The sequence below is a fragment of the Nelumbo nucifera genome, chromosome 4 (genome assembly GCF_055504915.1).
Source record: "Nelumbo nucifera cultivar China Antique chromosome 4, China Antique-T2T, whole genome shotgun sequence".
NCBI lineage: Eukaryota > Viridiplantae > Streptophyta > Magnoliopsida > Proteales > Nelumbonaceae > Nelumbo > Nelumbo nucifera.
The window spans coordinates 66,984,545-66,993,075 of NC_142652.1; the positions used below are offsets into that span (position 1 = coordinate 66,984,545).

The following is an 8,531-nucleotide window of genomic DNA, read 5'->3' on the forward strand; positions in this document are numbered from 1 at the left end:
CATTAATTAGTTACTTGAGTTTGGCTTTAATAAAATTTTGTAGTAATTAAGTACATGCATTGTACTTGAGAAATTTTTCTCCATATTAATTATTTGAATTTTACATATATCATAGTTAAGATAGAAATTGAAAATTAAAAAAAGTGACAATATGATTAAAAATAAACTTAAATGCTTATAGAAAATAACAATTACAATTATTATTATTATTATTATTATTATTATTATTATTATTATTATTATTATTATTATATTTTGTATTCCATTTCTACCATAAATAAAAATAACTTTTATTTTAATAATTACTTTTATTTAATATGATGAATATATAACATTAGAAATGTTCTCAAATGTTTTTGACAAAATTCTGTACATTTTCAATTTTGGTATTCTATCTTTTTTTTACATATTTAATATTCAATTTTGACATCATGGGTTTCTTTGAAAAGTTGGATCATTGACCCATCTAGATAAGAAATTAGCTTTGCTTTCGGATTGGTTTTAAATTAGGGAAAATTATAGTCAGAGTCAGTTGTACATTTAAAATTAGGCTACAGGTTGGTCCAAAAACCAACAAAACTCTAACAACTAGCTCTACAATTCAAATTATAAAAATCCCCACCATGTTATCGAAGGCTTATGTGGTTGTTGCCAACATGAGACTTAATCCATGTTGGACACAACAAAAAGCTTGTACCAAAATTGCCCTTTAATGCTGGATGATTGAAAAATAAAAAAAAAAGGGTTTTTAGTTTATCTCACACTCCCTCTCTCTCTCTCTCTCTCTCTCTCTCTCTCTCTCTCTCTCTCTCTCTTCTCTCTCACTCTCACATTCTCAGAGTCGCCTCTCTCTGCTCAATGATTGTGTGATTTGAAAATAAATAAATATGATTTTTAGGTTTCTGTATTTATGTTCTTTTTATCAATTTCTCTTATTCTCTCTCTACCTATCGTTCTCCCCCAATCTCTCTCATTCACTTTCTCTCCCGCTCCCTCTCTCATTCTTTTTTTATTTTTCTTACACACTTATATGGCATTAAACAGATCGTATAAAAGAACATGAGACTAATTTGGTATGGTTCAAAAATCATTACACCAATTTGATAAAAATTCACAAGAAACTCTTGGATATGAAATTTACACCAACTTGATAGAAATTTATAACTTGATTGTACAAGTGGTTGGTCCCTTTAGTTCTTTTATACGGTCTTATTAATATTGTATAAGAAGAATGAAAGAGGGGGCAGGAGAAAGACTAAGGGAGAACGATACTATAAGAGAGAGAGAGAGAGAGAGAGAGAAAGAGGTTTTGATTTGGCTACAGACCAAAGCTAAGAGAGTGGGAGATACCTGATGGATCAATTTTTTGGGTGATGGCCAATTTTTTGTGCTAAGTACCTCATCGTTTGGTCTGCTTCCAAGTGGCCGATGACTCAGGCCGAAGTGGAGAACTTTGGCTACCGAGCTTAATCGAGCTGGGTAGGCTAGGTGGCGAGCTGACTATAGTGTCGAGCTGCCTATGAGGTGCTGAGATGACCAGGTGGCGAGCTGCCTGTGAGGTACCGGCTGACCAGGTGTCGAGTTGCCTATGAGGTGCCGAACTGCCTAGGTGCCAAGCTGCTTGTGAGGTGCCGGGCTGACCAAGTGCTGAGCTGCCTCTGAGGTGTCGGGCTGACCAGGTGTCGAGCTGCCTATGAGGTGGCGAGCTGCCTGTGAGTTGGCGAGCTGGATTGATGAGCTTCGTTGCTCTTTAGAGACCTGCAAGGAACCAAATGTCAGAGGACCCGGGGTGGCTAACCCGACGAGGTCGCTCCGATGCTTAAGTCAGTACTCTCATAGTAGACTACGAGCTAAAAATCACAAAGTATGAGAGCTAGAATTTGCTTACTCGCTTACCTTCTTCCTAGTCGTTGGGGTTGGTGCCTTTATATAGGCATTGTTTGGCGTTGGCTTCACGCACCATATCCGAGAATTCTGTGAGGTCGTCTAAGTGGTTCGAGATTCCCGGAGGTAACCGCCATGCACGTTGACCACCCTCCGGATTGTTCGACACGTGGGCCAACTTCCAAGGATCGTGGGAGTGTTAGAATATGCATGCCGAATTTGTCGGTGAGCACGTCTCGCAGGTTGCCAGGTCGGCGCATGCGCTAGGCCGCCAGGTCGCGTTGGGCCAGGCCGCTAGGTTGGACACCATCAACTTGGCAAGTTGTTTCCTGAGTGGTTTCGGGTGTCACCTATTTGTTCTGAGGCGCCACGTGTCACAATATCATAGGAGGGCCAAATCTGCCCTCATCAATACCCTTATAAAGGATCTGCGTAGAAAACATAGCAAACTTCCTCAGACAACACATAGTTCATTGGTTTAGGGTCCCTATGAGGGTTTTAACAATCAATGGCTTGTCTATTAAGAATTAAGAAGTCCGAGATTTATTAGGACAACACGGGGCAAGATTAAGCACGTCTACAACTTACTACCCATAGGGAAATGGGTAGGCAGAGGTGACGAACAAGACTTTATTGAGAATGTTGAGCAAGATGGTGGTGGTAATCAAAAGGATTGGTCAAAGAAGTTATCAGAAACCCTTTGGGCTTATCATACAATAATTAGGAAAAGTACACAAGCAACACCCTACTCTCTAGTATATGGTCAAGAGATGGTGCTACCGGAAAAGATACAGATAGTCTCCACCTGTGTAGCCTTCGCAATAGGGAAAAGATTCCAAATAGAGGACATGGACTAGTTGCTCGGTGATAGGCTAGAATACATCGACGAAGAATGGGAAAATGCATTACAACAACAAATCAAATACAAACAAAGCTTAGCCACAAACTTTAACAAACTAGTAAAGCCCAAAAAATTTAAGGAGGGAGACAAAGTCCTTAAAATAGCGCTACACATTAGGCAAGGAAAATTTGCCAAAAAAATTTCTCCGAATTGGTTCAGATCGTATGTAATTCAAGAAGCTCACCCATCTGTGTATTATGTACTGAAGACTGCAAACATTGGGAAGGAAGATGAAACCGTGAATGGTCACTAGTTGAAGCCATACTTTGAATGAAATTGTACAAGATGTGTTATGTTTGTCACATGTATTCTTTGAAAATGAATGTATTGCATGTTTTCTTTTGGAAGTGAAAAATTTACAAGTTTTCATATGAAAAATGTGTTGTTTCCTATACTTATACTGAAAATATTATGCAATGAACTTCAAATGTACACATTAATGACTTGAATTTTCGCGATGAATATTTTGTGCTTCGCTTTGAGATGAAGATTTGATATACTCATGTATTCTGAAAAGTGTGATGAAGTTATGATTCTTTACGAGTAAATGTCTTATTTGCTACAACTTGTGTGATGAACTTATCATTCCTTGGCCAGTTCTAGGATATCGCGGTCGGTTTTGCGATGTTGTGGCCGGTTCCACGATGCCACATGCTCCATGCGAAGGCCTTGGCAACCGTAGGCGCACACTCATACCCTGCTTGGTTCCGGGATGCCACGACTGGTTCCGCGATGCCATGGTCGGTCCATGATGTCGCATGCTCCATGTGAAGGCCCTAGCAACCCCAGGCGCACACTCATACCCTGGTTGGTTCCAAAATAGTGTGGCCGATTCCACGATGCCACATGCTCCATGCGGAGGCCCTGGAAACCCAAGGCGCACACTCATTCCCTGGCCAGTTCTGCGATGTCGTGGTTGGTTCCATGATGTTGCATGCTCCATGCGAAGGCCCTAGCAATTCCAGGCACACTCTCACTTATACTCTAGCTGGTTCTAGGATGTCGCGGCTGGTTCTACGATGTCGTGGCTGGTTTCACGATATCGTGGCCGGTTCCACAAATGCTCCATGTGAAGGCCCTGACAACCCTAGGCGCGCTCACTCATTCCCTAGCCAGTTCTAGGATGTCGCAGCTAGTTCCGTGATGCCGTGGTTGGTTCTATGATGCCGCAACTAGTTCCGCAATGTCGTGGCCGGTTCTACGATGCTGCATTCTCCATGTGAAGGCCCTAGCAACCCTAGGCAAATACATATATGTCCTAGCAACCCCAGTGGTGATGGCAAAACAAGACGAGTGCATTTCAATGTGGAATGAACTGCTATTCTAAGTAAGGAATACTGAATACAGGTATAGGACCAGGGATGTTTTGTCCTCATGGATGCACAAAAAAGATCCAGTCATGGTATAACACCTCCCAATGGTGAAATTTTGATGACCCCGAATAAGCTATATGACTGACAAAACACAATAGTTAACTCTAGTGTATGCGATGAAGCTTAAAGAACTTTTCTACACTACAGTTGGGGGGCTAATTGTATTGCCTACACAGAACCTTGCTTCCGTATATGCACGATGACGTTCGTCTCTGGCGTAGATAGATGACAGAACCTTATTTTTTTCTACAAAGTAGCTTGACTTCCTTTTTCTACAATGGAGAACCTTAATACTCACCTCATTGCTCATTCCTTCTTTCTATATGTTATCATGATAACTCTTTCGCACTTGATAATGTTTAGATATCGGAACAACACCCAACTCCTTTTTACGATTTCTGGACTGAACACTATTCGCAATAAGAATGTTCTTCATTTGCACAAAAACTTGGCCAAAGGACATGTGCTAGTACTCGTTTGTGATAAAGTTCACTTCACATCGGAGGATACTCGACTTTAAGTGTGTGCGATGAATCTCATCATTCTCATTATTATCCAATCTTGATCATGACGATGACGAAGGATTGTATGCGATAAAGTTTAAGTGAAGAAATTGAATTACAATCTTGATCATGACGAAGGATTGTATGCGTAACAGTGCTAAGGTAAAAAGGGTACTGAAACTCAGGACTAAGGATTGTACAAGGCCTGGTAGCCCGTTGGTGCCACGATCAACCCACTAAGGCACAACAATGACATATCATTATGAGGCAACATAATTAACACCCAATATAGACCAAAACTAAAGTTTTCCATTACAAGAAATTTTGATTGATTTATAGGATAAAAAGCATAGGTGTTTTTACATGGCACACCAGCCTTTCCTCATATTATCTATGTTCACCAAATCCTTCTTTTGCATCTCAAAATCCAGCAAGTCTTTCCATTCTGCCTCGTACTACGATACTATCTTTCACTGACAGCCACACTCTTCAAGAAGGGCATCTAGTTTCTCAGTTGCCTTCAAAAGGTTAGCTTCAACTATCTTGAGATGAAGGAGCATGCCCTTAGAGACCAACCAAAGAGACCAACCAAAGACAGATTGCGACCCCTTGAGACTGGCCTTCCAAAATGCGTGGGCCAATAGAGTGACCCCTTCTTCAATCTATTTCATTTGGAATAGACCTGTTCATGGGCCAGGCCGGGCCGGGCTCGGGTCGGGCTTTTACTCTTCATTAATGGAAATATGTCAGGCCTGAGCCCGAGCCCGGCCCGACCAATGGGCCTACAACTTGGGCCTGAGCCCGGCCCTAATAAAAAGCCTGAAGCCCGAGCCCGAGCCCGAAGCCCGACCTAATAAAAAAAATTAGAAATTTTCCCTATTCAATAATCAATACAAATTAGAATTTATTTACATTAAAAAAAGAATATAAATTCAAAATTTATTTACATTAAAAAAAGAATATAAAGAAGGGAAAAAGGATGTGGAGAAGAAGGGTTCGGCTGGAAAAATAAGGGAAAGAGGTGAAAAAAAGAGGGGTATTCAACTAGGGTTTTAGGTTTAATTATAAGTCGGACCGGGCCGGGCTTGGGCCGGGCTATTTTGGCAAATCCCGAGCCCGACTCGAATTTATTGCAGGTCGGGCTTTTTGGCACGAGGTAAAACCCGCAGGCCCATATACCTGTTCAAGGCCGTCCGGGGGCTGGGCGGGGCCGGGCCGGCCCGTCGGGCCACCCGGCCCATGAACAGGTCTAATTTGAAAGCAGAAAGAAACTCGCAAGTCCTCAACCATTGAGCGAACTCAAATTACGAGAGCTCGTCGCTAGATTGATTCGTGATGCATCGCTATGATAGTGTTTAGGGTCGTCCCTATAACCACCGGGAGGATGTCAGTGGATGGTAACCAGCCGTTCTAAATGATGACTAAAGCAAAATTTGCCACTGAGTTAGATACAGAATACTTGTCATTTCTACGAGGACCTTGGATATGGACAAGGTCTATGATAGCATAGCCCAGAGGGTCGATGTCATTCTTGGCACAGTACTCCTTAAGCTCCTCCTAGACTAGTCCAAGCTCTTCGCCATATGACAACACCTCGACTGGCGATCTCGCCTCGAAGCCTGTAGTCTCACTCTCGGGCTGGACCTCTGAACCTACGGGAACATCAGTCTCAACAGGGTCAGCAGATATAACCCTTTCCCCATTATGAATGTCTAACGCTATCGTCTCACACGGTGCCTCAGTCAGCACCTCAGCCATAGTGGGTTCTTGAGCCTCAGTATCAAGCAGCCGCAACCTAGAAACTAGCGGTTTAGGAGCATCGTTAACCGATGGGCCTTCTGGAGCAACTTCGGTTTGACAAACCAGGCCATCACATATCTGTTTCGACGCATCCGTGGGAGCTTCTTCTTCTAGAGTGATAGCAGCTTGAGTAGTACCATCAATGCCAAGGCCCTTAGTTACTTCAACATCAACTAGGTCGCTAGAAGGGTTTTCACTCACCTCCCGACCCTGACTGGGGGGCTGCGACGATTGTAACTCGCAAACTAGTCACCTGATGATCGGCGAAATTGGTATGGTAGCAGGATTGACATCGAAAGGCACCTCCAATGAGACAAATCACAAACGATCAGTACAATAAACTAATCACAGTACAAAAGCAATACACTTGGCGAAGCTACACATACCTTTTCACCCACAACATCATCGCAGGAGACTTATGGAGTCTCAGTGCCCGACTGGGTGCCCTCAACCTCTACACACTTCAAAACAAAAGACTGTACACATGTTAGTTACAGTAACATATACATCGCAAACAAATGGTAAAGCAGACACATTGAAAGATAAAAGTTCTTACCAAATCGACTTTTTCAGGCTCCCTCCGTCGAGGACGGGGAGCAATCTTCTTCACACGTCCACCCGAGATGCGGACAGAGGTAACTTTCTCAACAAGAATAAGCTCTGTTGACTGTGTTGACTCTGTATCAAGTGCATTCCTTGCTTCAGGCGTGGGGACTGGAGGCTCTGGCCTGACCTCCTCTTGGTCCGATTGTGGAGAACGTCTGCCTGGATTGTCCCCAACCTAGGATGACACTATGTCTGATGTGGGGGCACACGGTACAGCTAGTGTAGGCGGAAAAGCAGTGCGAGGCACCCTCGCTGATCTAGGTCTCTTCACTACAGGATGACTACCTTCCCCCTCTTCAACGATGGGGCGCTTCCCCTTTCAAAGCACACCCATGAATTTTCCCTTTGGCAAGCTAGGTGGGGGATTGGCTGGTGGCTGCTCTTGATCATGGCCCTCAGGAGGAGCCAAGACATGGTGAGGGCGGGGGTTTGATCACATAAATTTGTAAACCCCTGAACAAGGCACAGAGATAGGCGAAATGGAGAGACTTGCAACTCTAGACCCTCGCATACCCTGCAATGGGGAACCAGGAACCTTCGGGAAATGCTAGATCATCTTGGCAGACCCAAAAGACATCTTCTCCTGAGGAACATAGAAACCGAGCACCTAAATCATTGAACCCAAATTGGCGTAGGACTTGATTGGGGCGGTAGGCCGCAACTTGAGCTTCACCGATGCGGTCTATATATGTGATCACACTAGGCCACAGGATGAGGTGCACCACACCCACGACGAGATGTGTCATCTCCACAGCACACTATTGGTCACCATCCTCAAGAACAATAGTGCCAACACAAAACGACATGGCATGCCGAACACGACGGATGTACTGTCTCCACACAAAACCTTTGATGGACAATAGCCTTAATTTGACTTCATTCACCCCTAAGTCCTTCTGCCTTGTCGCATGAACTCATCGCTTTCCATGGCAAACCCCCAATGTGTGGTCTTAAGTCTTATCCCCATTCAAAGTTGCAATGCTGACTCACATCGGAGAGAAAGGACGGGGTGTCACACTGAGCTCTAGACGCTCGCATATGTACATGAACAAGAAATGGAGCAAAAACATAGATGATACGTCTCTTGAGGCTCGTGTCATTGTGATGCACAACGTCGTCTAGCTACTCGAACAAATATCCTAGAAACATGGAGGCTAATGGAAGTTGATGACCTTCGGCAGCCATCACGGCAAGAGGGACCAAAACTGTACGGAGACCATAGTCAGGTAGCCCTGGAAAGAAAAAACGCGACGCAAGATATAAAATAAATGCTGCAAGTTGACATTGACTCTCTCCTCAATGCACCATTACATCTCCTCTTTTGTTAGACTCAAACCAATAAGCAACCCACGCTTCAAGTGGCATTTTACCACACGCAATCGACTAATCTATTTGAGACTTAAACTCTGCAATCTTTGATAATAGCTCCTCATAGAGCCCCGATAGTTTGGTAAGAACTCAGGA

The 8,531-nt window shown here is 43.5% G+C and overlaps 1 long non-coding RNA gene across 2 annotated transcripts; it reads right to left on the reverse strand.

Moving 5' to 3' along the window:
• Positions 1-4,966: 4,966 nt before the first annotated feature.
• LOC104585585 (uncharacterized) lies at positions 4,967-7,744 on the reverse strand. Of its 2 annotated transcripts, none has more exons than XR_733316.2 (3): positions 7,018-7,744; positions 6,848-6,922; positions 4,967-6,764 (listed from the first exon to the last, which is right to left on the reverse strand). It is a non-coding gene; the product is annotated as an uncharacterized LOC104585585 (long non-coding RNA). The 2 variants fall into 2 exon arrangements; XR_733317.2 differs by having other exon boundaries at positions 6,848-6,937; positions 7,018-7,743.
• Between the last annotated feature and the right edge of the window lie 787 nt (positions 7,745-8,531).